The sequence below is a fragment of the Lissotriton helveticus genome, chromosome 4_1, assembly GCF_964261635.1.
Source record: "Lissotriton helveticus chromosome 4_1, aLisHel1.1, whole genome shotgun sequence".
NCBI lineage: Eukaryota > Metazoa > Chordata > Amphibia > Caudata > Salamandridae > Lissotriton > Lissotriton helveticus.
Genome location: NC_136063.1, coordinates 1671637352 through 1671664643, shown reverse-complemented (window position 1 = coordinate 1671664643; position 27292 = coordinate 1671637352). Strand labels below are relative to the sequence as shown.

General features: G+C 33.9%; 19 non-coding genes across 19 annotated transcripts; 11 read left to right on the top strand and 8 right to left on the bottom strand.

Moving 5' to 3' along the window:
- Positions 1-977: 977 nt before the first annotated feature.
- TRNAQ-CUG (transfer RNA glutamine (anticodon CUG)) lies at positions 978-1049 on the top strand. Its single transcript has one exon. It is a non-coding gene; the product is annotated as a tRNA-Gln (tRNA).
- Positions 1050-1873: 824 nt separating this feature from the next.
- TRNAQ-UUG (transfer RNA glutamine (anticodon UUG)) lies at positions 1874-1945 on the bottom strand. Its single transcript has one exon. It is a non-coding gene; the product is annotated as a tRNA-Gln (tRNA).
- A 1550-nt stretch (positions 1946-3495) lies between these two features.
- On the top strand, positions 3496-3567 carry TRNAQ-CUG (transfer RNA glutamine (anticodon CUG)). The gene has a single exon. It is a non-coding gene; the product is annotated as a tRNA-Gln (tRNA).
- An 824-nt stretch (positions 3568-4391) lies between these two features.
- TRNAQ-UUG (transfer RNA glutamine (anticodon UUG)) lies at positions 4392-4463 on the bottom strand. Its single transcript has one exon. It is a non-coding gene; the product is annotated as a tRNA-Gln (tRNA).
- Positions 4464-6013: 1550 nt separating this feature from the next.
- Positions 6014-6085, top strand: TRNAQ-CUG (transfer RNA glutamine (anticodon CUG)). The gene has a single exon. It is a non-coding gene; the product is annotated as a tRNA-Gln (tRNA).
- Positions 6086-6909: 824 nt separating this feature from the next.
- Positions 6910-6981, bottom strand: TRNAQ-UUG (transfer RNA glutamine (anticodon UUG)). The gene has a single exon. It is a non-coding gene; the product is annotated as a tRNA-Gln (tRNA).
- Positions 6982-8531: 1550 nt separating this feature from the next.
- On the top strand, positions 8532-8603 carry TRNAQ-CUG (transfer RNA glutamine (anticodon CUG)). Its single transcript has one exon. It is a non-coding gene; the product is annotated as a tRNA-Gln (tRNA).
- Positions 8604-9427: 824 nt separating this feature from the next.
- On the bottom strand, positions 9428-9499 carry TRNAQ-UUG (transfer RNA glutamine (anticodon UUG)). The gene has a single exon. It is a non-coding gene; the product is annotated as a tRNA-Gln (tRNA).
- Positions 9500-11049: 1550 nt separating this feature from the next.
- On the top strand, positions 11050-11121 carry TRNAQ-CUG (transfer RNA glutamine (anticodon CUG)). Its single transcript has one exon. It is a non-coding gene; the product is annotated as a tRNA-Gln (tRNA).
- An 824-nt stretch (positions 11122-11945) lies between these two features.
- TRNAQ-UUG (transfer RNA glutamine (anticodon UUG)) lies at positions 11946-12017 on the bottom strand. The gene has a single exon. It is a non-coding gene; the product is annotated as a tRNA-Gln (tRNA).
- Positions 12018-13567: 1550 nt separating this feature from the next.
- Positions 13568-13639, top strand: TRNAQ-CUG (transfer RNA glutamine (anticodon CUG)). The gene has a single exon. It is a non-coding gene; the product is annotated as a tRNA-Gln (tRNA).
- A 2439-nt stretch (positions 13640-16078) lies between these two features.
- Positions 16079-16150, top strand: TRNAQ-CUG (transfer RNA glutamine (anticodon CUG)). Its single transcript has one exon. It is a non-coding gene; the product is annotated as a tRNA-Gln (tRNA).
- An 824-nt stretch (positions 16151-16974) lies between these two features.
- On the bottom strand, positions 16975-17046 carry TRNAQ-UUG (transfer RNA glutamine (anticodon UUG)). Its single transcript has one exon. It is a non-coding gene; the product is annotated as a tRNA-Gln (tRNA).
- A 1550-nt stretch (positions 17047-18596) lies between these two features.
- Positions 18597-18668, top strand: TRNAQ-CUG (transfer RNA glutamine (anticodon CUG)). Its single transcript has one exon. It is a non-coding gene; the product is annotated as a tRNA-Gln (tRNA).
- A 2439-nt stretch (positions 18669-21107) lies between these two features.
- On the top strand, positions 21108-21179 carry TRNAQ-CUG (transfer RNA glutamine (anticodon CUG)). Its single transcript has one exon. It is a non-coding gene; the product is annotated as a tRNA-Gln (tRNA).
- Positions 21180-23618: 2439 nt separating this feature from the next.
- TRNAQ-CUG (transfer RNA glutamine (anticodon CUG)) lies at positions 23619-23690 on the top strand. Its single transcript has one exon. It is a non-coding gene; the product is annotated as a tRNA-Gln (tRNA).
- Positions 23691-24514: 824 nt separating this feature from the next.
- Positions 24515-24586, bottom strand: TRNAQ-UUG (transfer RNA glutamine (anticodon UUG)). The gene has a single exon. It is a non-coding gene; the product is annotated as a tRNA-Gln (tRNA).
- Positions 24587-26136: 1550 nt separating this feature from the next.
- TRNAQ-CUG (transfer RNA glutamine (anticodon CUG)) lies at positions 26137-26208 on the top strand. Its single transcript has one exon. It is a non-coding gene; the product is annotated as a tRNA-Gln (tRNA).
- Positions 26209-27032: 824 nt separating this feature from the next.
- Positions 27033-27104, bottom strand: TRNAQ-UUG (transfer RNA glutamine (anticodon UUG)). Its single transcript has one exon. It is a non-coding gene; the product is annotated as a tRNA-Gln (tRNA).
- Between the last annotated feature and the right edge of the window lie 188 nt (positions 27105-27292).

Sequence of the window (27292 nt, the reverse complement as noted above, 5' to 3'; positions counted from 1 at the left end):
CACATTTGAAACATGAGCTTCTTCTCCTTACTCTTCTATATGTCATGAAATTGAGATAGTCACTTTTTACTCAATTTTGATCTAACAATATAGTTGATTTATACAAAGCATATCATATGATTTGTGAATAATCTTAAAAGAGAAAATTAGATCAGTACCTGTGAGGCCTCCAAGCAAAAGCTTATGTTTCACGATTGCAGATCGACTGTTGAAAATCAGCATGAAAAACGTTTTATTTCACAATTTCCATACTAATATACAAAAACATTTGTACTATCTGAATGATACCGTCATTGTGGTTCTCTAGGTTTGATTTAAGAACACTTCTCTTTCAAAATGTGCTAAATTCGCCTTATCAATAGCGCAGAAAGCTTCAAAAAGGGATGCTGGGAATCAGGCCTCTGAAATGCATTTCAGAAAAACAGGATAGGATTTCTTAATGTCACACTATTTTGTGTAGGAATGTGATGTAAACGTATTATAATGTTTGTATTTCTGGTACTTGTTCAAGCTGATGGACGTTTTGAAAGGAATCAATAATTGTCTCTTTCAACCTACTGGTGTTGGATTTGAGCTATCAATAAACAAAGGTGACAGAAATAGAAAAGGTCAAGAGTAATAAAATAGTACCCCCAAGATTTGGACTGGTACCTTTGCATGCAAAGTCCAACGTGCCAATCATTGCTCTTTGGCGCAGCCCATGTGAGAGACAAAGAAATGGGTGTATTAGTTTGGAAATGTAAAATGTTTTAATATGTTACAGTCAAAGATGATCATTATGATATAACTTGCCTATCCTGATAAACGTTTGCATATTTAACACTGTTAAGGAGAATGTATCTGAACAGAATCAAATCACATTATAGCTCTTTACACTATGAGCATTCAACAGAGATATCGTTTCATCAATGTAAGAAATGCCCCCGCACTAATGCGCTCTCTTTTGTCTCAATGGAAAAATGACTCATGTATGGGAGGGTTCCATGGTGTAATGGTTAGCACTCTGGACTCTGAATCCAGCGATCCGAGTTCAAATCTCGGTGGGACCTGCTTGAATTATGAGATTTACTATTTCACCCATTTCTTAGAATTTGGTCTTGGAAAAACATAACGTCAATGTTTTATACTGATACTTATCAACGTATAAGTATGCATCTATGTATACATAGCTATATCCGTCTAGATAGCGATAAGACTATATAAAGAAATCAATTATTCATAAACATATGTATTGAAGCTGAAAACTAAAAACTGTTGTTTCCCATCCACAATTTAAACGTTAGGTTCATTTCCTCTCTCATCTATATGACCAGTAATGAGATAGTTAATTTTTGCTGATTTCTTATATGACAACATGCTTGACTTACACAGTGCATTTAATTGTGAATTTCTTTGAAAGAGAAATTCAGATTATTACCTTTGACACGTCTTTCGAAAGATTTTACTTTATGGTTATGGATTTACTTTAGAAAATCAGAGTGTAAATATATGTGTGTCTGAATTTCACGATTGTTATTCAAAACGTCATATCTTCTGTCCCCATAATACACAATTTGATTCCTCAAGTTTTGTTTTAATGAAGGATTTCCAATTAAAAAGTTCCATCTTCCCCTTATCAATAACAGTAAGATTTAAGAAAGTAATATCTTGCATCAGCCCCCTGTGATGAGTTTGAGAAAACAGTCAGCTCGCAAAATGTCTCATTATTTTGAGCCATTTAATTTCCATGTTTTCTAAAAGTTCTATCATTTGCTCACATCGAATAGACTTTCAGAATACAATCAATAAATTAATGTTTCACTCTACCCGTGTTAGATTTGTGATATTTATGAATACACTTGACAGAAAAAGATTTGATCAACAGTCATGAAAGTGGTCCCACCGAGATTTGAACTCGGATCCTTGGATTCAAAGTCCAAAGTGCTAACCATTACACCATGGAACCTCCCATGTGACAAGGGAGCAAATTGCTGCAGCAATGTGAACATTTCAAAGTTTTTAATGTTCTACAGTCAAAGACCAACAGAATGTTATTACTTTTCTATTCTGTTCAACTTTTGCATATTGAACTATGTTAGGGAAGGATGTTGCCCAGAGGACTCAAGTAACGCTATCACTCTGTTGAACAGTACTTTTTATGTGAGATACGATTTTGCAATAAAATATAAGATTCCCCCGTGAATGCAATCTCTTCTCTCAAAATGAAAAGCTCAACCTGGTACAGGTGGTTTGATGGTATCATGCTTAGCACTCTAGACTCTGAAAACCGGGATCTGAGTACAAATCACAGTGGGACTTATCTAAACTTTACGATTTTCTTTTTCCATTCAGTTCTTAGAATTATTAATTGGAAAAACATCTCATTTACTTATAAACTTGTACATATCCACTTTACACGTATGTATCTCCCTATATCTTGCTATATGTCTCTGTATATTTATAGGACAACATAAACACATACATTATAAAAATGCATATAATTAGTAGAGGTGAAAATAATGAAAAGTTGTTGCTTCTCCACATTTGAAACATGAGCTTCTTCTCCTTACTCTTCTATATGTCATGAAATTGAGATAGTCACTTTTTACTCAATTTTGATCTAACAATATAGTTGATTTATACAAAGCATATCATATGATTTGTGAATAATCTTAAAAGAGAAAATTAGATCAGTACCTGTGAGGCCTCCAAGCAAAAGCTTATGTTTCACGATTGCAGATCGACTGTTGAAAATCAGCATGAAAAACGTTTTATTTCACAATTTCCATACTAATATACAAAAACATTTGTACTATCTGAATGATACCGTCATTGTGGTTCTCTAGGTTTGATTTAAGAACACTTCTCTTTCAAAATGTGCTAAATTCGCCTTATCAATAGCGCAGAAAGCTTCAAAAAGGGATGCTGGGAATCAGGCCTCTGAAATGCATTTCAGAAAAACAGGATAGGATTTCTTAATGTCACACTATTTTGTGTAGGAATGTGATGTAAACGTATTATAATGTTTGTATTTCTGGTACTTGTTCAAGCTGATGGACGTTTTGAAAGGAATCAATAATTGTCTCTTTCAACCTACTGGTGTTGGATTTGAGCTATCAATAAACAAAGGTGACAGAAATAGAAAAGGTCAAGAGTAATAAAATAGTACCCCCAAGATTTGGACTGGTACCTTTGCATGCAAAGTCCAACGTGCCAATCATTGCTCTTTGGCGCAGCCCATGTGAGAGACAAAGAAATGGGTGTATTAGTTTGGAAATGTAAAATATTTTAATATGTTACAGTCAAAGATGATCATTATGATATAACTTGCCTATCCTGATAAACGTTTGCATATTTAACACTGTTAAGGAGAATGTATCTGAACAGAATCAAATCACATTATAGCTCTTTACACTATGAGCATTCAACAGAGATATCGTTTCATCAATGTAAGAAATGCCCCCGCACTAATGCGCTCTCTTTTGTCTCAATGGAAAAATGACTCATGTATGGGAGGGTTCCATGGTGTAATGGTTAGCACTCTGGACTCTGAATCCAGCGATCCGAGTTCAAATCTTGGTGGGACCTGCTTGAATTATGAGATTTACTATTTCACCCATTTCTTAGAATTTGGTCTTGGAAAAACATAACGTCAATGTTTTATACTGATACTTATCAACGTATAAGTATGCATCTATGTATACATAGCTATATCCGTCTAGATAGCGATAAGACTATATAAAGAAATCAATTATTCATAAACATATGTATTGAAGCTGAAAACTAAAAACTGTTGTTTCCCATCCACAATTTAAACGTTAGGTTCATTTCCTCTCTCATCTATATGACCAGTAATGAGATAGTTAATTTTTGCTGATTTCTTATATGACAACATGCTTGACTTACACAGTGCATTTAATTGTGAATTTCTTTGAAAGAGAAATTCAGATTATTACCTTTGACACGTCTTTCGAAAGATTTTACTTTATGGTTATGGATTTACTTTAGAAAATCAGAGTGTAAATATATGTGTGTCTGAATTTCACGATTGTTATTCAAAACGTCATATCTTCTGTCCCCATAATACACAATTTGATTCCTCAAGTTTTGTTTTAATGAAGGATTTCCAATTAAAAAGTTCCATCTTCCCCTTATCAATAACAGTAAGATTTAAGAAAGTAATATCTTGCATCAGCCCCCTGTGATGAGTTTGAGAAAACAGTCAGCTCGCAAAATGTCTCATTATTTTGAGCCATTTAATTTCCATGTTTTCTAAAAGTTCTATCATTTGCTCACATCGAATAGACTTTCAGAATACAATCAATAAATTAATGTTTCACTCTACCCGTGTTAGATTTGTGATATTTATGAATACACTTGACAGAAAAAGATTTGATCAACAGTCATGAAAGTGGTCCCACCGAGATTTGAACTCGGATCCTTGGATTCAAAGTCCAAAGTGCTAACCATTACACCATGGAACCTCCCATGTGACAAGGGAGCAAATTGCTGCAGCAATGTGAACATTTCAAAGTTTTTAATGTTCTACAGTCAAATACCAACAGAATGTTATTACTTTTCTATTCTGTTCAACTTTTGCATATTGAACTATGTTAGGGAAGGATGTTGCCCAGAGGACTCAAGTAACGCTATCACTCTGTTGAACAGTACTTTTTATGTGAGATACGATTTTGCAATAAAATATAAGATTCCCCCGTGAATGCAATCTCTTCTCTCAAAATGAAAAGCTCAACCTGGTACAGGTGGTTTGATGGTATCATGCTTAGCACTCTAGACTCTGAAAACCGGGATCTGAGTACAAATCACAGTGGGACTTATCTAAACTTTACGATTTTCTTTTTCCATTCAGTTCTTAGAATTATTAATTGGAAAAACATCTCATTTACTTATAAACTTGTACATATCCACTTTACACGTATGTATCTCCCTATATCTTGCTATATGTCTCTGTATATTTATAGGACAACATAAACACATACATTATAAAAATGCATATAATTAGTAGAGGTGAAAATAATGAAAAGTTGTTGCTTCTCCACATTTGAAACATGAGCTTCTTCTCCTTACTCTTCTATATGTCATGAAATTGAGATAGTCACTTTTTACTCAATTTTGATCTAACAATATAGTTGATTTATACAAAGCATATCATATGATTTGTGAATAATCTTAAAAGAGAAAATTAGATCAGTACCTGTGAGGCCTCCAAGCAAAAGCTTATGTTTCACGATTGCAGATCGACTGTTGAAAATCAGCATGAAAAACGTTTTATTTCACAATTTCCATACTAATATACAAAAACATTTGTACTATCTGAATGATACCGTCATTGTGGTTCTCTAGGTTTGATTTAAGAACACTTCTCTTTCAAAATGTGCTAAATTCGCCTTATCAATAGCGCAGAAAGCTTCAAAAAGGGATGCTGGGAATCAGGCCTCTGAAATGCATTTCAGAAAAACAGGATAGGATTTCTTAATGTCACACTATTTTGTGTAGGAATGTGATGTAAACGTATTATAATGTTTGTATTTCTGGTACTTGTTCAAGCTGATGGACGTTTTGAAAGGAATCAATAATTGTCTCTTTCAACCTACTGGTGTTGGATTTGAGCTATCAATAAACAAAGGTGACAGAAATAGAAAAGGTCAAGAGTAATAAAATAGTACCCCCAAGATTTGGACTGGTACCTTTGCATGCAAAGTCCAACGTGCCAATCATTGCTCTTTGGCGCAGCCCATGTGAGAGACAAAGAAATGGGTGTATTAGTTTGGAAATGTAAAATGTTTTAATATGTTACAGTCAAAGATGATCATTATGATATAACTTGCCTATCCTGATAAACGTTTGCATATTTAACACTGTTAAGGAGAATGTATCTGAACAGAATCAAATCACATTATAGCTCTTTACACTATGAGCATTCAACAGAGATATCGTTTCATCAATGTAAGAAATGCCCCCGCACTAATGCGCTCTCTTTTGTCTCAATGGAAAAATGACTCATGTATGGGAGGGTTCCATGGTGTAATGGTTAGCACTCTGGACTCTGAATCCAGCGATCCGAGTTCAAATCTTGGTGGGACCTGCTTGAATTATGAGATTTACTATTTCACCCATTTCTTAGAATTTGGTCTTGGAAAAACATAACGTCAATGTTTTATACTGATACTTATCAACGTATAAGTATGCATCTATGTATACATAGCTATATCCGTCTAGATAGCGATAAGACTATATAAAGAAATCAATTATTCATAAACATATGTATTGAAGCTGAAAACTAAAAACTGTTGTTTCCCATCCACAATTTAAACGTTAGGTTCATTTCCTCTCTCATCTATATGACCAGTAATGAGATAGTTAATTTTTGCTGATTTCTTATATGACAACATGCTTGACTTACACAGTGCATTTAATTGTGAATTTCTTTGAAAGAGAAATTCAGATTATTACCTTTGACACGTCTTTCGAAAGATTTTACTTTATGGTTATGGATTTACTTTAGAAAATCAGAGTGTAAATATATGTGTGTCTGAATTTCACGATTGTTATTCAAAACGTCATATCTTCTGTCCCCATAATACACAATTTGATTCCTCAAGTTTTGTTTTAATGAAGGATTTCCAATTAAAAAGTTCCATCTTCCCCTTATCAATAACAGTAAGATTTAAGAAAGTAATATCTTGCATCAGCCCCCTGTGATGAGTTTGAGAAAACAGTCAGCTCGCAAAATGTCTCATTATTTTGAGCCATTTAATTTCCATGTTTTCTAAAAGTTCTATCATTTGCTCACATCGAATAGACTTTCAGAATACAATCAATAAATTAATGTTTCACTCTACCCGTGGTAGATTTGTGATATTTATGAATACACTTGACAGAAAAAGATTTGATCAACAGTCATGAAAGTGGTCCCACCGAGATTTGAACTCGGATCCTTGGATTCAAAGTCCAAAGTGCTAACCATTACACCATGGAACCTCCCATGTGACAAGGGAGCAAATTGCTGCAGCAATGTGAACATTTCAAAGTTTTTAATGTTCTACAGTCAAAGACCAACAGAATGTTATTACTTTTCTATTCTGTTCAACTTTTGCATATTGAACTATGTTAGGGAAGGATGTTGCCCAGAGGACTCAAGTAACGCTATCACTCTGTTGAACAGTACTTTTTATGTGAGATACGATTTTGCAATAAAATATAAGATTCCCCCGTGAATGCAATCTCTTCTCTCAAAATGAAAAGCTCAACCTGGTACAGGTGGTTTGATGGTATCATGCTTAGCACTCTAGACTCTGAAAACCGGGATCTGAGTACAAATCACAGTGGGACTTATCTAAACTTTACGATTTTCTTTTTCCATTCAGTTCTTAGAATTATTAATTGGAAAAACATCTCATTTACTTATAAACTTGTACATATCCACTTTACACGTATGTATCTCCCTATATCTTGCTATATGTCTCTGTATATTTATAGGACAACATAAACACATACATTATAAAAATGCATATAATTAGTAGAGGTGAAAATAATGAAAAGTTGTTGCTTCTCCACATTTGAAACATGAGCTTCTTCTCCTTACTCTTCTATATGTCATGAAATTGAGATAGTCACTTTTTACTCAATTTTGATCTAACAATATAGTTGATTTATACAAAGCATATCATATGATTTGTGAATAATCTTAAAAGAGAAAATTAGATCAGTACCTGTGAGGCCTCCAAGCAAAAGCTTATGTTTCACGATTGCAGATCGACTGTTGAAAATCAGCATGAAAAATGTTTTATTTCACAATTTCCATACTAATATACAAAAACATTTGTACTATCTGAATGATACCGTCATTGTGGTTCTCTAGGTTTGATTTAAGAACACTTCTCTTTCAAAATGTGCTAAATTCGCCTTATCAATAGCGCAGAAAGCTTCAAAAAGGGATGCTGGGAATCAGGCCTCTGAAATGCATTTCAGAAAAACAGGATAGGATTTCTTAATGTCACACTATTTTGTGTAGGAATGTGATGTAAACGTATTATAATGTTTGTATTTCTGGTACTTGTTCAAGCTGATGGACGTTTTGAAAGGAATCAATAATTGTCTCTTTCAACCTACTGGTGTTGGATTTGAGCTATCAATAAACAAAGGTGACAGAAATAGAAAAGGTCAAGAGTAATAAAATAGTACCCCAAAGATTTGGACTGGTACCTTTGCATGCAAAGTCCAACGTGCCAATCATTGCTCTTTGGCGCAGCCCATGTGAGAGACAAAGAAATGGGTGTATTAGTTTGGAAATGTAAAATGTTTTAATATGTTACAGTCAAAGATGATCATTATGATATAACTTGCCTATCCTGATAAACGTTTGCATATTTAACACTGTTAAGGAGAATGTATCTGAACAGAATCAAATCACATTATAGCTCTTTACACTATGAGCATTCAACAGAGATATCGTTTCATCAATGTAAGAAATGCCCCCGCACTAATGCGCTCTCTTTTGTCTCAATGGAAAAATGACTCATGTATGGGAGGGTTCCATGGTGTAATGGTTAGCACTCTGGACTCTGAATCCAGCGATCCGAGTTCAAATCTCGGTGGGACCTGCTTGAATTATGAGATTTACTATTTCACCCATTTCTTAGAATTTGGTCTTGGAAAAACATAACGTCAATGTTTTATACTGATACTTATCAACGTATAAGTATGCATCTATGTATACATAGCTATATCCATCTAGATAGCGATAAGACTATATAAAGAAATCAATTATTCATAAACATATGTATTGAAGCTGAAAACTAAAAACTGTTGTTTCCCATCCACAATTTAAACGTTAGGTTCATTTCCTCTCTCATCTATATGACCAGTAATGAGATAGTTAATTTTTGCTGATTTCTTATATGACAACATGCTTGACTTACACAGTGCATTTAATTGTGAATTTCTTTGAATGAGAAATTCAGATTATTACCTTTGACACGTCTTTCGAAAGATTTTACTTTATGGTTATGGATTTACTTTAGAAAATCAGAGTGTAAATATATGTGTGTCTGAATTTCACGATTGTTATTCAAAACGTCATATCTTCTGTCCCCATAATACACAATTTGATTCCTCAAGTTTTGTTTTAATGAAGGATTTCCAATTAAAAAGTTCCATCTTCCCCTTATCAATAACAGTAAGATTTAAGAAAGTAATATCTTGCATCAGCCCCCTGTGATGAGTTTGAGAAAACAGTCAGCTCGCAAAATGTCTCATTATTTTGAGCCATTTAATTTCCATGTTTTCTAAAAGTTCTATCATTTGCTCACATCGAATAGACTTTCAGAATACAATCAATAAATTAATGTTTCACTCTACCCGTGTTAGATTTGTGATATTTATGAATACACTTGACAGAAAAAGATTTGATCAACAGTCATGAAAGTGGTCCCACCGAGATTTGAACTCGGATCCTTGGATTCAAAGTCCAAAGTGCTAACCATTACACCATGGAACCTCCCATGTGACAAGGGAGCAAATTGCTGCAGCAATGTGAACATTTCAAAGTTTTTAATGTTCTACAGTCAAAGACCAACAGAATGTTATTACTTTTCTATTCTGTTCAACTTTTGCATATTGAACTATGTTAGGGAAGGATGTTGCCCAGAGGACTCAAGTAACGCTATCACTCTGTTGAACAGTACTTTTTATGTGAGATACGATTTTGCAATAAAATATAAGATTCCCCCGTGAATGCAATCTCTTCTCTCAAAATGAAAAGCTCAACCTGGTACAGGTGGTTTGATGGTATCATGCTTAGCACTCTAGACTCTGAAAACCGGGATCTGAGTACAAATCACAGTGGGACTTATCTAAACTTTACGATTTTCTTTTTCCATTCAGTTCTTAGAATTATTAATTGGAAAAACATCTCATTTACTTATAAACTTGTACATATCCACTTTACACGTATGTATCTCCCTATATCTTGCTATATGTCTCTGTATATTTATAGGACAACATAAACACATACATTATAAAAATGCATATAATTAGTAGAGGTGAAAATAATGAAAAGTTGTTGCTTCTCCACATTTGAAACATGAGCTTCTTCTCCTTACTCTTCTATATGTCATGAAATTGAGATAGTCACTTTTTACTCAATTTTGATCTAACAATATAGTTGATTTATACAAAGCATATCATATGATTTGTGAATAATCTTAAAAGAGAAAATTAGATCAGTACCTGTGAGGCCTCCAAGCAAAAGCTTATGTTTCACGATTGCAGATCGACTGTTGAAAATCAGCATGAAAAACGTTTTATTTCACAATTTCCATACTAATATACAAAAACATTTGTACTATCTGAATGATACCGTCATTGTGGTTCTCTAGGTTTGATTTAAGAACACTTCTCTTTCAAAATGTGCTAAATTCGCCTTATCAATAGCGCAGAAAGCTTCAAAAAGGGATGCTGGGAATCAGGCCTCTGAAATGCATTTCAGAAAAACAGGATAGGATTTCTTAATGTCACACTATTTTGTGTAGGAATGTGATGTAAACGTATTATAATGTTTGTATTTCTGGTACTTGTTCAAGCTGATGGACGTTTTGAAAGGAATCAATAATTGTCTCTTTCAACCTACTGGTGTTGGATTTGAGCTATCAATAAACAAAGGTGACAGAAATAGAAAAGGTCAAGAGTAATAAAATAGTACCCCCAAGATTTGGACTGGTACCTTTGCATGCAAAGTCCAACGTGCCAATCATTGCTCTTTGGCGCAGCCCATGTGAGAGACAAAGAAATGGGTGTATTAGTTTGGAAATGTAAAATGTTTTAATATGTTACAGTCAAAGATGATCATTATGATATAACTTGCCTATCCTGATAAACGTTTGCATATTTAACACTGTTAAGGAGAATGTATCTGAACAGAATCAAATCACATTATAGCTCTTTACACTATGAGCATTCAACAGAGATATCGTTTCATCAAAGTAAGAAATGCCCCCGCACTAATGCGCTCTCTTTTGTCTCAATGGAAAAATGACTCATGTATGGGAGGGTTCCATGGTGTAATGGTTAGCACTCTGGACTCTGAATCCAGCGATCCGAGTTCAAATCTCGGTGGGACCTGCTTGAATTATGAGATTTACTATTTCACCCATTTCTTAGAATTTGGTCTTGGAAAAACATAACGTCAATGTTTTATACTGATACTTATCAACGTATAAGTATGCATCTATGTATACATAGCTATATCCGTCTAGATAGCGATAAGACTATATAAAGAAATCAATTATTCATAAACATATGTATTGAAGCTGAAAACTAAAAACTGTTGTTTCCCATCCACAATTTAAACGTTAGGTTCATTTCCTCTCTCATCTATATGACCAGTAATGAGATAGTTAATTTTTGCTGATTTCTTATATGACAACATGCTTGACTTACACAGTGCATTTAATTGTGAATTTCTTTGAAAGAGAAATTCAGATTATTACCTTTGACACGTCTTTCGAAAGATTTTACTTTATGGTTATGGATTTACTTTAGAAAATCAGAGTGTAAATATATGTGTGTCTGAATTTCACGATTGTTATTCAAAACGTCATATCTTCTGTCCCCATAATACACAATTTGATTCCTCAAGTTTTGTTTTAATGAAGGATTTCCAATTAAAAAGTTCCATCTTCCCCTTATCAATAACAGTAAGATTTAAGAAAGTAATATCTTGCATCAGCCCCCTGTGATGAGTTTGAGAAAACAGTCAGCTCGCAAAATGTCTCATTATTTTGAGCCATTTAATTTCCATGTTTTCTAAAAGTTCTATCATTTGCTCACATCGAATAGACTTTCAGAATACAATCAATAAATTAATGTTTCACTCTACCCGTGTTAGATTTGTGATATTTATGAATACACTTGACAGAAAAAGATTTGATCAACAGTCATGAAAGTGGTCCCACCGAGATTTGAACTCGGATCCTTGGATTCAAAGTCCAAAGTGCTAACCATTACACCATGGAACCTCCCATGTGACAAGGGAGCAAATTGCTGCAGCAATGTGAACATTTCAAAGTTTTTAATGTTCTACAGTCAAAGACCAACAGAATGTTATTACTTTTCTATTCTGTTCAACTTTTGCATATTGAACTATGTTAGGGAAGGATGTTGCCCAGAGGACTCAAGTAACGCTATCACTCTGTTGAACAGTACTTTTTATGTGAGATACGATTTTGCAATAAAATATAAGATTCCCCCGTGAATGCAATCTCTTCTCTCAAAATGAAAAGCTCAACCTGGTACAGGTGGTTTGATGGTATCATGCTTAGCACTCTAGACTCTGAAAACCGGGATCTGAGTACAAATCACAGTGGGACTTATCTAAACTTTACGATTTTCTTTTTCCATTCAGTTCTTAGAATTATTAATTGGAAAAACATCTCATTTACTTATAAACTTGTACATATCCACTTTACACGTATGTATCTCCCTATATCTTGCTATATGTCTCTGTATATTTATAGGACAACATAAACACATACATTATAAAAATGCATATAATTAGTAGAGGTGAAAATAATGAAAAGTTGTTGCTTCTCCACATTTGAAACATGAGCTTCTTCTCCTTACTCTTCTATATGTCATGAAATTGAGATAGTCACTTTTTACTCAATTTTGATCTAACAATATAGTTGATTTATACAAAGCATATCATATGATTTGTGAATAATCTTAAAAGAGAAAATTAGATCAGTACCTGTGAGGCCTCCAAGCAAAAGCTTATGTTTCACGATTGCAGATCGACTGTTGAAAATCAGCATGAAAAACGTTTTATTTCACAATTTCCATACTAATATACAAAAACATTTGTACTATCTGAATGATACCGTCATTGTGGTTCTCTAGGTTTGATTTAAGAACACTTCTCTTTCAAAATGTGCTAAATTCGCCTTATCAATAGCGCAGAAAGCTTCAAAAAGGGATGCTGGGAATCAGGCCTCTGAAATGCATTTCAGAAAAACAGGATAGGATTTCTTAATGTCACACTATTTTGTGTAGGAATGTGATGTAAACGTATTATAATGTTTGTATTTCTGGTACTTGTTCAAGCTGATGGACGTTTTGAAAGGAATCAATAATTGTCTCTTTCAACCTACTGGTGTTGGATTTGAGCTATCAATAAACAAAGGTGACAGAAATAGAAAAGGTCAAGAGTAATAAAATAGTACCCCCAAGATTTGGACTGGTACCTTTGCATGCAAAGTCCAACGTGCCAATCATTGCTCTTTGGCGCAGCCCATGTGAGAGACAAAGAAATGGGTGTATTAGTTTGGAAATGTAAAATGTTTTAATATGTTACAGTCAAAGATGATCATTATGATATAACTTGCCTATCCTGATAAACGTTTGCATATTTAACACTGTTAAGGAGAATGTATCTGAACAGAATCAAATCACATTATAGCTCTTTACACTATGAGCATTCAACAGAGATATCGTTTCATCAATGTAAGAAATGCCCCCGCACTAATGCGCTCTCTTTTGTCTCAATGGAAAAATGACTCATGTATGGGAGGGTTCCATGGTGTAATGGTTAGCACTCTGGACTCTGAATCCAGCGATCCGAGTTCAAATCTCGGTGGGACCTGCTTGAATTATGAGATTTACTATATCACCCATTTCTTAGAATTTGGTCTTGGAAAAACATAACGTCAATGTTTTATACTGATACTTATCAACGTATAAGTATGCATCTATGTATACATAGCTATATCCGTCTAGATAGCGATAAGACTATATAAAGAAATCAATTATTCATAAACATATGTATTGAAGCTGAAAACTAAAAACTGTTGTTTCCCATCCACAATTTAAACGTTAGGTTCATTTCCTCTCTCATCTATATGACCAGTAATGAGATAGTTAATTTTTGCTGATTTCTTATATGACAACATGCTTGACTTACACAGTGCATTTAATTGTGAATTTCTTTGAAAGAGAAATTCAGATTATTACCTTTGACACGTCTTTCGAAAGATTTTACTTTATGGTTATGGATTTACTTTAGAAAATCAGAGTGTAAATATATGTGTGTCTGAATTTCACGATTGTTATTCAAAACGTCATATCTTCTGTCCCCATAATACACAATTTGATTCCTCAAGTTTTGTTTTAATGAAGGATTTCCAATTAAAAAGTTCCATCTTCCCCTTATCAATAACAGTAAGATTTAAGAAAGTAATATCTTGCATCAGCCCCCTGTGATGAGTTTGAGAAAACAGTCAGCTCGCAAAATGTCTCATTATTTTGAGCCATTTAATTTCCATGTTTTCTAAAAGTTCTATCATTTGCTCACATCGAATAGACTTTCAGAATACAATCAATAAATTAATGTTTCACTCTACCCGTGTTAGATTTGTGATATTTATGAATACACTTGACAGAAAAAGATTTGATCAACAGTCATGAAAGTGGTCCCACCGAGATTTGAACTCGGATCCTTGGATTCAAAGTGCTAACCATTACACCATGGAACCTCCCATGTGACAAGGGAGCAAATTGCTGCAGCAATGTGAACATTTCAAAGTTTTTAATGTTCTACAGTCAAAGACCAACAGAATGTTATTACTTTTCTATTCTGTTCAACTTTTGCATATTGAACTATGTTAGGGAAGGATGTTGCCCAGAGGACTCAAGTAACGCTATCACTCTGTTGAACAGTACTTTTTATGTGAGATACGATTTTGCAATAAAATATAAGATTCCCCCGTGAATGCAATCTCTTCTCTCAAAATGAAAAGCTCAACCTGGTACAGGTGGTTTGATGGTATCATGCTTAGCACTCTAGACTCTGAAAACCGGGATCTGAGTACAAATCACAGTGGGACTTATCTAAACTTTACGATTTTCTTTTTCCATTCAGTTCTTAGAATTATTAATTGGAAAAACATCTCATTTACTTATAAACTTGTACATATCCACTTTACACGTATGTATCTCCCTATATCTTGCTATATGTCTCTGTATATTTATAGGACAACATAAACACATACATTATAAAAATGCATATAATTAGTAGAGGTGAAAATAATGAAAAGTTGTTGCTTCTCCACATTTGAAACATGAGCTTCTTCTCCTTACTCTTCTATATGTCATGAAATTGAGATAGTCACTTTTTACTCAATTTTGATCTAACAATATAGTTGATTTATACAAAGCATATCATATGATTTGTGAATAATCTTAAAAGAGAAAATTAGATCAGTACCTGTGAGGCCTCCAAGCAAAAGCTTATGTTTCACGATTGCAGATCGACTGTTGAAAATCAGCATGAAAAACGTTTTATTTCACAATTTCCATACTAATATACAAAAACATTTGTACTATCTGAATGATACCGTCATTGTGGTTCTCTAGGTTTGATTTAAGAACACTTCTCTTTCAAAATGTGCTAAATTCGCCTTATCAATAGCGCAGAAAGCTTCAAAAAGGGATGCTGGGAATCAGGCCTCTGAAATGCATTTCAGAAAAACAGGATAGGATTTCTTAATGTCACACTATTTTGTGTAGGAATGTGATGTAAACGTATTATAATGTTTGTATTTCTGGTACTTGTTCAAGCTGATGGACGTTTTGAAAGGAATCAATAATTGTCTCTTTCAACCTACTGGTGTTGGATTTGAGCTATCAATAAACAAAGGTGACAGAAATAGAAAAGGTCAAGAGTAATAAAATAGTACCCCAAAGATTTGGACTGGTACCTTTGCATGCAAAGTCCAACGTGCCAATCATTGCTCTTTGGCGCAGCCCATGTGAGAGACAAAGAAATGGGTGTATTAGTTTGGAAATGTAAAATGTTTTAATATGTTACAGTCAAAGATGATCATTATGATATAACTTGCCTATCCTGATAAACGTTTGCATATTTAACACTGTTAAGGAGAATGTATCTGAACAGAATCAAATCACATTATAGCTCTTTACACTATGAGCATTCAACAGAGATATCGTTTCATCAATGTAAGAAATGCCCCCGCACTAATGCGCTCTCTTTTGTCTCAATGGAAAAATGACTCATGTATGGGAGGGTTCCATGGTGTAATGGTTAGCACTCTGGACTCTGAATCCAGCGATCCGAGTTCAAATCTCGGTGGGACCTGCTTGAATTATGAGATTTACTATTTCACCCATTTCTTAGAATTTGGTCTTGGAAAAACATAACGTCAATGTTTTATACTGATACTTATCAACGTATAAGTATGCATCTATGTATACATAGCTATATCCATCTAGATAGCGATAAGACTATATAAAGAAATCAATTATTCATAAACATATGTATTGAAGCTGAAAACTAAAAACTGTTGTTTCCCATCCACAATTTAAACGTTAGGTTCATTTCCTCTCTCATCTATATGACCAGTAATGAGATAGTTAATTTTTGCTGATTTCTTATATGACAACATGCTTGACTTACACAGTGCATTTAATTGTGAATTTCTTTGAAAGAGAAATTCAGATTATTACCTTTGACACGTCTTTCGAAAGATTTTACTTTATGGTTATGGATTTACTTTAGAAAATCAGAGTGTAAATATATGTGTGTCTGAATTTCACGATTGTTATTCAAAACGTCATATCTTCTGTCCCCATAATACACAATTTGATTCCTCAAGTTTTGTTTTAATGAAGGATTTCCAATTAAAAAGTTCCATCTTCCCCTTATCAATAACAGTAAGATTTAAGAAAGTAATATCTTGCATCAGCCCCCTGTGATGAGTTTGAGAAAACAGTCAGCTCGCAAAATGTCTCATTATTTTGAGCCATTTAATTTCCATGTTTTCTAAAAGTTCTATCATTTGCTCACATCGAATAGACTTTCAGAATACAATCAATAAATTAATGTTTCACTCTACCCGTGTTAGATTTGTGATATTTATGAATACACTTGACAGAAAAAGATTTGATCAACAGTCATGAAAGTGGTCCCACCGAGATTTGAACTCGGATCCTTGGATTCAAAGTCCAAAGTGCTAACCATTACACCATGGAACCTCCCATGTGACAAGGGAGCAAATTGCTGCAGCAATGTGAACATTTCAAAGTTTTTAATGTTCTACAGTCAAAGACCAACAGAATGTTATTACTTTTCTATTCTGTTCAACTTTTGCATATTGAACTATGTTAGGGAAGGATGTTGCCCAGAGGACTCAAGTAACGCTATCACTCTGTTGAACAGTACTTTTTATGTGAGATACGATTTTGCAATAAAATATAAGATTCCCCCGTGAATGCAATCTCTTCTCTCAAAATGAAAAGCTCAACCTGGTACAGGTGGTTTGATGGTATCATGCTTAGCACTCTAGACTCTGAAAACCGGGATCTGAGTACAAATCACAGTGGGACTTATCTAAACTTTACGATTTTCTTTTTCCATTCAGTTCTTAGAATTATTAATTGGAAAAACATCTCATTTACTTATAAACTTGTACATATCCACTTTACACGTATGTATCTCCCTATATCTTGCTATATGTCTCTGTATATTTATAGGACAACATAAACACATACATTATAAAAATGCATATAATTAGTAGAGGTGAAAATAATGAAAAGTTGTTGCTTCTCCACATTTGAAACATGAGCTTCTTCTCCTTACTCTTCTATATGTCATGAAATTGAGATAGTCACTTTTTACTCAATTTTGATCTAACAATATAGTTGATTTATACAAAGCATATCATATGATTTGTGAATAATCTTAAAAGAGAAAATTAGATCAGTACCTGTGAGGCCTCCAAGCAAAAGCTTATGTTTCACGATTGCAGATCGACTGTTGAAAATCAGCATGAAAAACGTTTTATTTCACAATTTCCATACTAATATACAAAAACATTTGTACTATCTGAATGATACCGTCATTGTGGTTCTCTAGGTTTGATTTAAGAACACTTCTCTTTCAAAATGTGCTAAATTCGCCTTATCAATAGCGCAGAAAGCTTCAAAAAGGGATGCTGGGAATCAGGCCTCTGAAATGCATTTCAGAAAAACAGGATAGGATTTCTTAATGTCACACTATTTTGTGTAGGAATGTGATGTAAACGTATTATAATGTTTGTATTTCTGGTACTTGTTCAAGCTGATGGACGTTTTGAAAGGAATCAATAATTGTCTCTTTCAACCTACTGGTGTTGGATTTGAGCTATCAATAAACAAAGGTGACAGAAATAGAAAAGGTCAAGAGTAATAAAATAGTACCCCCAAGATTTGGACTGGTACCTTTGCATGCAAAGTCCAACGTGCCAATCATTGCTCTTTGGCGCAGCCCATGTGAGAGACAAAGAAATGGGTGTATTAGTTTGGAAATGTAAAATGTTTTAATATGTTACAGTCAAAGATGATCATTATGATATAACTTGCCTATCCTGATAAACGTTTGCATATTTAACACTGTTAAGGAGAATGTATCTGAACAGAATCAAATCACATTATAGCTCTTTACACTATGAGCATTCAACAGAGATATCGTTTCATCAATGTAAGAAATGCCCCCGCACTAATGCGCTCTCTTTTGTCTCAATGGAAAAATGACTCATGTATGGGAGGGTTCCATGGTGTAATGGTTAGCACTCTGGACTCTGAATCCAGCGATCCGAGTTCAAATCTCGGTGGGACCTGCTTGAATTATGAGATTTACTATTTCACCCATTTCTTAGAATTTGGTCTTGGAAAAACATAACGTCAATGTTTTATACTGATACTTATCAACGTATAAGTATGCATCTATGTATACATAGCTATATCCGTCTAGATAGCGATAAGACTATATAAAGAAATCAATTATTCATAAACATATGTATTGAAGCTGAAAACTAAAAACTGTTGTTTCCCATCCACAATTTAAACGTTAGGTTCATTTCCTCTCTCATCTATATGACCAGTAATGAGATAGTTAATTTTTGCTGATTTCTTATATGACAACATGCTTGACTTACACAGTGCATTTAATTGTGAATTTCTTTGAAAGAGAAATTCAGATTATTACCTTTGACACGTCTTTCGAAAGATTTTACTTTATGGTTATGGATTTACTTTAGAAAATCAGAGTGTAAATATATGTGTGTCTGAATTTCACGATTGTTATTCAAAACGTCATATCTTCTGTCCCCATAATACACAATTTGATTCCTCAAGTTTTGTTTTAATGAAGGATTTCCAATTAAAAAGTTCCATCTTCCCCTTATCAATAACAGTAAGATTTAAGAAAGTAATATCTTGCATCAGCCCCCTGTGATGAGTTTGAGAAAACAGTCAGCTCGCAAAATGTCTCATTATTTTGAGCCATTTAATTTCCATGTTTTCTAAAAGTTCTATCATTTGCTCACATCGAATAGACTTTCAGAATACAATCAATAAATTAATGTTTCACTCTACCCGTGTTAGATTTGTGATATTTATGAATACACTTGACAGAAAAAGATTTGATCAACAGTCATGAAAGTGGTCCCACCGAGATTTGAACTCGGATCCTTGGATTCAAAGTGCTAACCATTACACCATGGAACCTCCCATGTGACAAGGGAGCAAATTGCTGCAGCAATGTGAACATTTCAAAGTTTTTAATGTTCTACAGTCAAAGACCAACAGAATGTTATTACTTTTCTATTCTGTTCAACTTTTGCATATTGAACTATGTTAGGGAAGGATGTTGCCCAGAGGACTCAAGTAACGCTATCACTCTGTTGAACAGTACTTTTTATGTGAGATACGATTTTGCAATAAAATATAAGATTCCCCCGTGAATGCAATCTCTTCTCTCAAAATGAAAAGCTCAACCTGGTACAGGTGGTTTGATGGTATCATGCTTAGCACTCTAGACTCTGAAAACCGGGATCTGAGTACAAATCACAGTGGGACTTATCTAAACTTTACGATTTTCTTTTTCCATTCAGTTCTTAGAATTATTAATTGGAAAAACATCTCATTTACTTATAAACTTGTACATATCCACTTTACACGTATGTATCTCCCTATATCTTGCTATATGTCTCTGTATATTTATAGGACAACATAAACACATACATTATAAAAATGCATATAATTAGTAGAGGTGAAAATAATGAAAAGTTGTTGCTTCTCCACATTTGAAACATGAGCTTCTTCTCCTTACTCTTCTATATGTCATGAAATTGAGATAGTCACTTTTTACTCAATTTTGATCTAACAATATAGTTGATTTATACAAAGCATATCATATGATTTGTGAATAATCTTAAAAGAGAAAATTAGATCAGTACCTGTGAGGCCTCCAAGCAAAAGCTTATGTTTCACGATTGCAGATCGACTGTTTAAAATCAGCATGAAAAACGTTTTATTTCACAATTTCCATACTAATATACAAAAACATTTGTACTATCTGAATGATACCGTCATTGTGGTTCTCTAGGTTTGATTTAAGAACACTTCTCTTTCAAAATGTGCTAAATTCGCCTTATCAATAGCGCAGAAAGCTTCAAAAAGGGATGCTGGGAATCAGGCCTCTGAAATGCATTTCAGAAAAACAGGATAGGATTTCTTAATGTCACACTATTTTGTGTAGGAATGTGATGTAAACGTATTATAATGTTTGTATTTCTGGTACTTGTTCAAGCTGATGGACGTTTTGAAAGGAATCAATAATTGTCTCTTTCAACCTACTGGTGTTGGATTTGAGCTATCAATAAACAAAGGTGACAGAAATAGAAAAGGTCAAGAGTAATAAAATAGTACCCCCAAGATTTGGACTGGTACCTTTGCATGCAAAGTCCAACGTGCCAATCATTGCTCTTTGGCGCAGCCCATGTGAGAGACAAAGAAATGGGTGTATTAGTTTGGAAATGTAAAATGTTTTAATATGTTACAGTCAAAGATGATCATTATGATATAACTTGCCTATCCTGATAAACGTTTGCATATTTAACACTGTTAAGGAGAATGTATCTGAACAGAATCAAATCACATTATAGCTCTTTACACTATGAGCATTCAACAGAGATATCGTTTCATCAATGTAAGAAATGCCCCCGCACTAATGCGCTCTCTTTTGTCTCAATGGAAAAATGACTCATGTATGGGAGGGTTCCATGGTGTAATGGTTAGCACTCTGGACTCTGAATCCAGCGATCCGAGTTCAAATCTTGGTGGGACCTGCTTGAATTATGAGATTTACTATTTCACCCATTTCTTAGAATTTGGTCTTGGAAAAACATAACGTCAATGTTTTATACTGATACTTATCAACGTATAAGTATGCATCTATGTATACATAGCTATATCCGTCTAGATAGCGATAAGACTATATAAAGAAATCAATTATTCATAAACATATGTATTGAAGCTGAAAACTAAAAACTGTTGTTTCCCATCCACAATTTAAACGTTAGGTTCATTTCCTCTCTCATCTATATGACCAGTAATGAGATAGTTAATTTTTGCTGATTTCTTATATGACAACATGCTTGACTTACACAGTGCATTTAATTGTGAATTTCTTTGAAAGAGAAATTCAGATTATTACCTTTGACACGTCTTTCGAAAGATTTTACTTTATGGTTATGGATTTACTTTAGAAAATCAGAGTGTAAATATATGTGTGTCTGAATTTCACGATTGTTATTCAAAACGTCATATCTTCTGTCCCCATAATACACAATTTGATTCCTCAAGTTTTGTTTTAATGAAGGATTTCCAATTAAAAAGTTCCATCTTCCCCTTATCAATAACAGTAAGATTTAAGAAAGTAATATCTTGCATCAGCCCCCTGTGATGAGTTTGAGAAAACAGTCAGCTCGCAAAATGTCTCATTATTTTGAGCCATTTAATTTCCATGTTTTCTAAAAGTTCTATCATTTGCTCACATCGAATAGACTTTCAGAATACAATCAATAAATTAATGTTTCACTCTACCCGTGTTAGATTTGTGATATTTATGAATACACTTGACAGAAAAAGATTTGATCAACAGTCATGAAAGTGGTCCCACCGAGATTTGAACTCGGATCCTTGGATTCAAAGTGCTAACCATTACACCATGGAACCTCCCATGTGACAAGGGAGCAAATTGCTGCAGCAATGTGAACATTTCAAAGTTTTTAATGTTCTACAGTCAAAGACCAACAGAATGTTATTACTTTTCTATTCTGTTCAACTTTTGCATATTGAACTATGTTAGGGAAGGATGTTGCCCAGAGGACTCAAGTAACGCTATCACTCTGTTGAACAGTACTTTTTATGTGAGATACGATTTTGCAATAAAATATAAGATTCCCCCGTGAATGCAATCTCTTCTCTCAAAATGAAAAGCTCAACCTGGTACAGGTGGTTTGATGGTATCATGCTTAGCACTCTAGACTCTGAAAACCGGGATCTGAGTACAAATCACAGTGGGACTTATCTAAACTTTACAATTTTCTTTTCCATTCAGTTCTTAGAATTATTAATTGGAAAAACATCTCATTTACTTGTAAACTTGTACATATCCACTTTACACGTATGTATCTCCCTATATCTTGCTATATGTCTCTGTATATTTATAGGACAACATAAACACATACATTATAAAAATGCATATAATTAGTAGAGGTGAAAATAATGAAAAGTTGTTGCCTCTCCACATTTGAAACATGAGCTTCTTCTCCTTACTCTTCTATATGTCATGAAATTGAGATAGTCACTTTTTACTCAATTTTGATCTAACAATATAGTTGATTTATACAAAGCATATCATATGATTTGTGAATAATCTTAAAAGAGAAAATTAGATCAGTACCTGTGAGTCCTCCAAGCAAAAGCTTATGTTTCACGATTGCAGATCGACTGTTGAAAATCAGCATGAAAAACGTTTTATTTCACAATTTCCATACTAATATACAAAAAACATTTGTACTATCTGAATGATACCGTCATTGTGGTTCTCTAGGTTTGATTTAAGAACACTTCTCTTTCAAAATGTGCTAAATTCGCCTTATCAATAGCGCAGAAAGCTTCAAAAAGGGATGCTGGGAATCAGGCCTCTGAAATGCATTTCAGAAAAACAGGATAGGATTTCTTAATGTCACACTATTTTGTGTAGGAATGTGATGTAAACGTATTATAATGTTTGTATTTCTGTAACTTGTTCAAGCTGATGGACGTTTTGAAAGGAATCAATAATTGTCTCTTTCAACCTACTGGTGTTGGATTTGAGCTATCAATAAACAAAGGTGACAGAAATAGAAAAGGTCAAGAGTAATAAAATAGTACCCCCAAGATTTGGACTGGTACCTTTGCATGCAAAGTCCAACGTGCCAATCATTGCTCTTTGGCGCAGCCCATGTGAGAGACAAAGAAATGGGTGTATTAGTTTGGAAATGTAAAATGTTTTAATATGTTACAGTCAAAGATGATCATTATGATATAACTTGCCTATCCTGATAAACGTTTGCATATTTAACACTGTTAAGGAGAATGTATCTGAACAGAATCAAATCACATTATAGCTCTTTACACTATGAGCATTCAACAGAGATATTGTTTCATCAATGTAAGAAATGCCCCCGCACTAATGCGCTCTCTTTTGTCTCAATGGAAAAATGACTCATGTATGGGAGGGTTCCATGGTGTAATGGTTAGCACTCTGGACTCTGAATCCAGCGATCCGAGTTCAAATCTCGGTGGGACCTGCTTGAATTATGAGATTTACTATTTCACCCATTTCTTAGAATTTGGTCTTGGAAAAACATAACGTCAATGTTTTATACTGATACTTATCAACGTATAAGTATGCATCTATGTATACATAGCTATATCCGTCTAGATAGCGATAAGACTATATAAAGAAATCAATTATTCATAAACATATGTATTGAAGCTGAAAACTAAAAACTGTTGTTTCCCATCCACAATTTAAACGTTAGGTTCATTTCCTCTCTCATCTATATGACCAGTAATGAGATAGTTAATTTTTGCTGATTTCTTATATGACAACATGCTTGACTTACACAGTGCATTTAATTGTGAATTTCTTTGAAAGAGAAATTCAGATTATTACCTTTGACACGTCTTTCGAAAGATTTTACTTTATGGTTATGGATTTACTTTAGAAAATCAGAGTGTAAATATATGTGTGTCTGAATTTCACGATTGTTATTCAAAACGTCATATCTTCTGTCCCCATAATACACAATTTGATTCCTCAAGTTTTGTTTTAATGAAGGATTTCCAATTAAAAAGTTCCATCTTCCCCTTATCAATAACAGTAAGATTTAAGAAAGTAATATCTTGCATCAGCCCCCTGTGATGAGTTTGAGAAAACAGTCAGCTCGCAAAATGTCTCATTATTTTGAGCCATTTAATTTCCATGTTTTCTAAAAGTTCTATCATTTGCTCACATCGAATAGACTTTCAGAATACAATCAATAAATTAATGTTTCACTCTACCCGTGTTAGATTTGTGATATTTATGAATACACTTGACAGAAAAAGATTTGATCAACAGTCATGAAAGTGGTCCCACCGAGATTTGAACTCGGATCCTTGGATTCAAAGTCCAAAGTGCTAACCATTACACCATGGAACCTCCCATGTGACAAGGGAGCAAATTGCTGCAGCAATGTGAACATTTCAAAGTTTTTAATGTTCTACAGTCAAAGACCAACAGAATGTTATTACTTTTCTATTCTGTTCAACTTTTGCATATTGAACTATGTTAGGGAAGGATGTTGCCCAGAGGACTCAAGTAACGCTATCACTCTGTTGAACAGTACTTTTTATGTGAGATACGATTTTGCAATAAAATATAAGATTCCCCCGTGAATGCAATCTCTTCTCTCAAAATGAAAAGCTCAACCTGGTACAGGTGGTTTGATGGTATCATGCTTAGCACTCTAGACTCTGAAAACCGGGATCTGAGTACAAATCACAGTGGGACTTATCTAAACTTTACGATTTTCTTTTTCCATTCAGTTCTTAGAATTATTAATTGGAAAAACATCTCATTTACTTATAAACTTGTACATATCCACTTTACACGTATGTATCTCCCTATATCTTGCTATATGTCTCTGTATATTTATAGGACAACATCAACACATACATTATAAAAATGCATATAATTAGTAGAGGTGAAAATAATGAAAAGTTGTTGCTTCTCCACATTTGAAACATGAGCTTCTTCTCCTTACTCTTCTATATGTCATGAAATTGAGATAGTCACTTTTTACTCAATTTTGATCTAACAATATAGTTGATTTATACAAAGCATATCATATGATTTGTGAATAATCTTAAAAGAGAAAATTAGATCAGTACCTGTGAGGCCTCCAAGCAAAAGCTTATGTTTCACGATTGCAGATCGACTGTTGAAAATCAGCATGAAAAACGTTTTATTTCACAATTTCCATACTAATATACAAAAACATTTGTACTATCTGAATGATACCGTCATTGTGGTTCTCTAGGTTTGATTTAAGAACACTTCTCTTTCAAAATGTGCTAAATTCGCCTTATCAATAGCGCAGAAAGCTTCAAAAAGGGATGCTGGGAATCAGGCCTCTGAAATGCATTTCAGAAAAACAGGATAGGATTTCTTAATGTCACACTATTTTGTGTAGGAATGTGATGTAAACGTATTATAATGTTTGTATTTCTGGTACTTGTTCAAGCTGATGGACGTTTTGAAAGGAATCAATAATTGTCTCTTTCAACCTACTGGTGTTGGATTTGAGCTATCAATAAACAAAGGTGACAGAAATAGAAAAGGTCAAGAGTAATAAAATAGTACCCCCAAGATTTGGACTGGTACCTTTGCATGCAAAGTCCAACGTGCCAATCATTGCTCTTTGGCGCAGCCCATGTGAGAGACAAAGAAATGGGTGTATTAGTTTGGAAATGTAAAATGTTTTAATATGTTACAGTCAAAGATGATCATTATGATATAACTTGCCTATCCTGATAAACGTTTGCATATTTAACACTGTTAAGGAGAATGTATCTGAACAGAATCAAATCACATTATAGCTCTTTACACTATGAGCATTCAACAGAGATATTGTTTCATCAATGTAAGAAATGCCCCCGCACTAATGCGCTCTCTTTTGTCTCAATGGAAAAATGACTCATGTATGGGAGGGTTCCATGGTGTAATGGTTAGCACTCTGGACTCTGAATCCAGCGATCCGAGTTCAAATCTCGGTGGGACCTGCTTGAATTATGAGATTTACTATTTCACCCATTTCTTAGAATTTGGTCTTGGAAAAACATAACGTCAATGTTTTATACTGATACTTATCAACGTATAAGTATGCATCTATGTATACATAGCTATATCCGTCTAGATAGCGATAAGACTATATAAAGAAATCAATTATTCATAAACATATGTATTGAAGCTGAAAACTAAAAACTGTTGTTTCCCATCCACAATTTAAACGTTAGGTTCATTTCCTCTCTCATCTATATGACCAGTAATGAGATAGTTAATTTTTGCTGATTTCTTATATGACAACATGCTTGACTTACACAGTGCATTTAATTGTGAATTTCTTTGAAAGAGAAATTCAGATTATTACCTTTGACACGTCTTTCGAAAGATTTTACTTTATGGTTATGGATTTACTTTAGAAAATCAGAGTGTAAATATATGTGTGTCTGAATTTCACGATTGTTATTCAAAACGTCATATCTTCTGTCCCCATAATACACAATTTGATTCCTCAAGTTTTGTTTTAATGAAGGATTTCCAATTAAAAAGTTCCATCTTCCCCTTATCAATAACAGTAAGATTTAAGAAAGTAATATCTTGCATCAGCCCCCTGTGATGAGTTTGAGAAAACAGTCAGCTCGCAAAATGTCTCATTATTTTGAGCCATTTAATTTCCATGTTTTCTAAAAGTTCTATCATTTGCTCACATCGAATAGACTTTCAGAATACAATCAATAAATGAATGTTTCACTCTACCCGTGTTAGATTTGTGATATTTATGAATACACTTGACAGAAAAAGATTTGATCAACAGTCATGAAAGTGGTCCCACCGAGATTTGAACTCGGATCCTTGGATTCAAAGTCCAAAGTGCTAACCATTACACCATGGAACCTCCCATGTGACAAGGGAGCAAATTGCTGCAGCAATGTGAACATTTCAAAGTTTTTAATGTTCTACAGTCAAAGACCAACAGAATGTTATTACTTTTCTATTCTGTTCAACTTTTGCATATTGAACTATGTTAGGGAAGGATGTTGCCCAGAGGACTCAAGTAACGCTATCACTCTGTTGAACAGTACT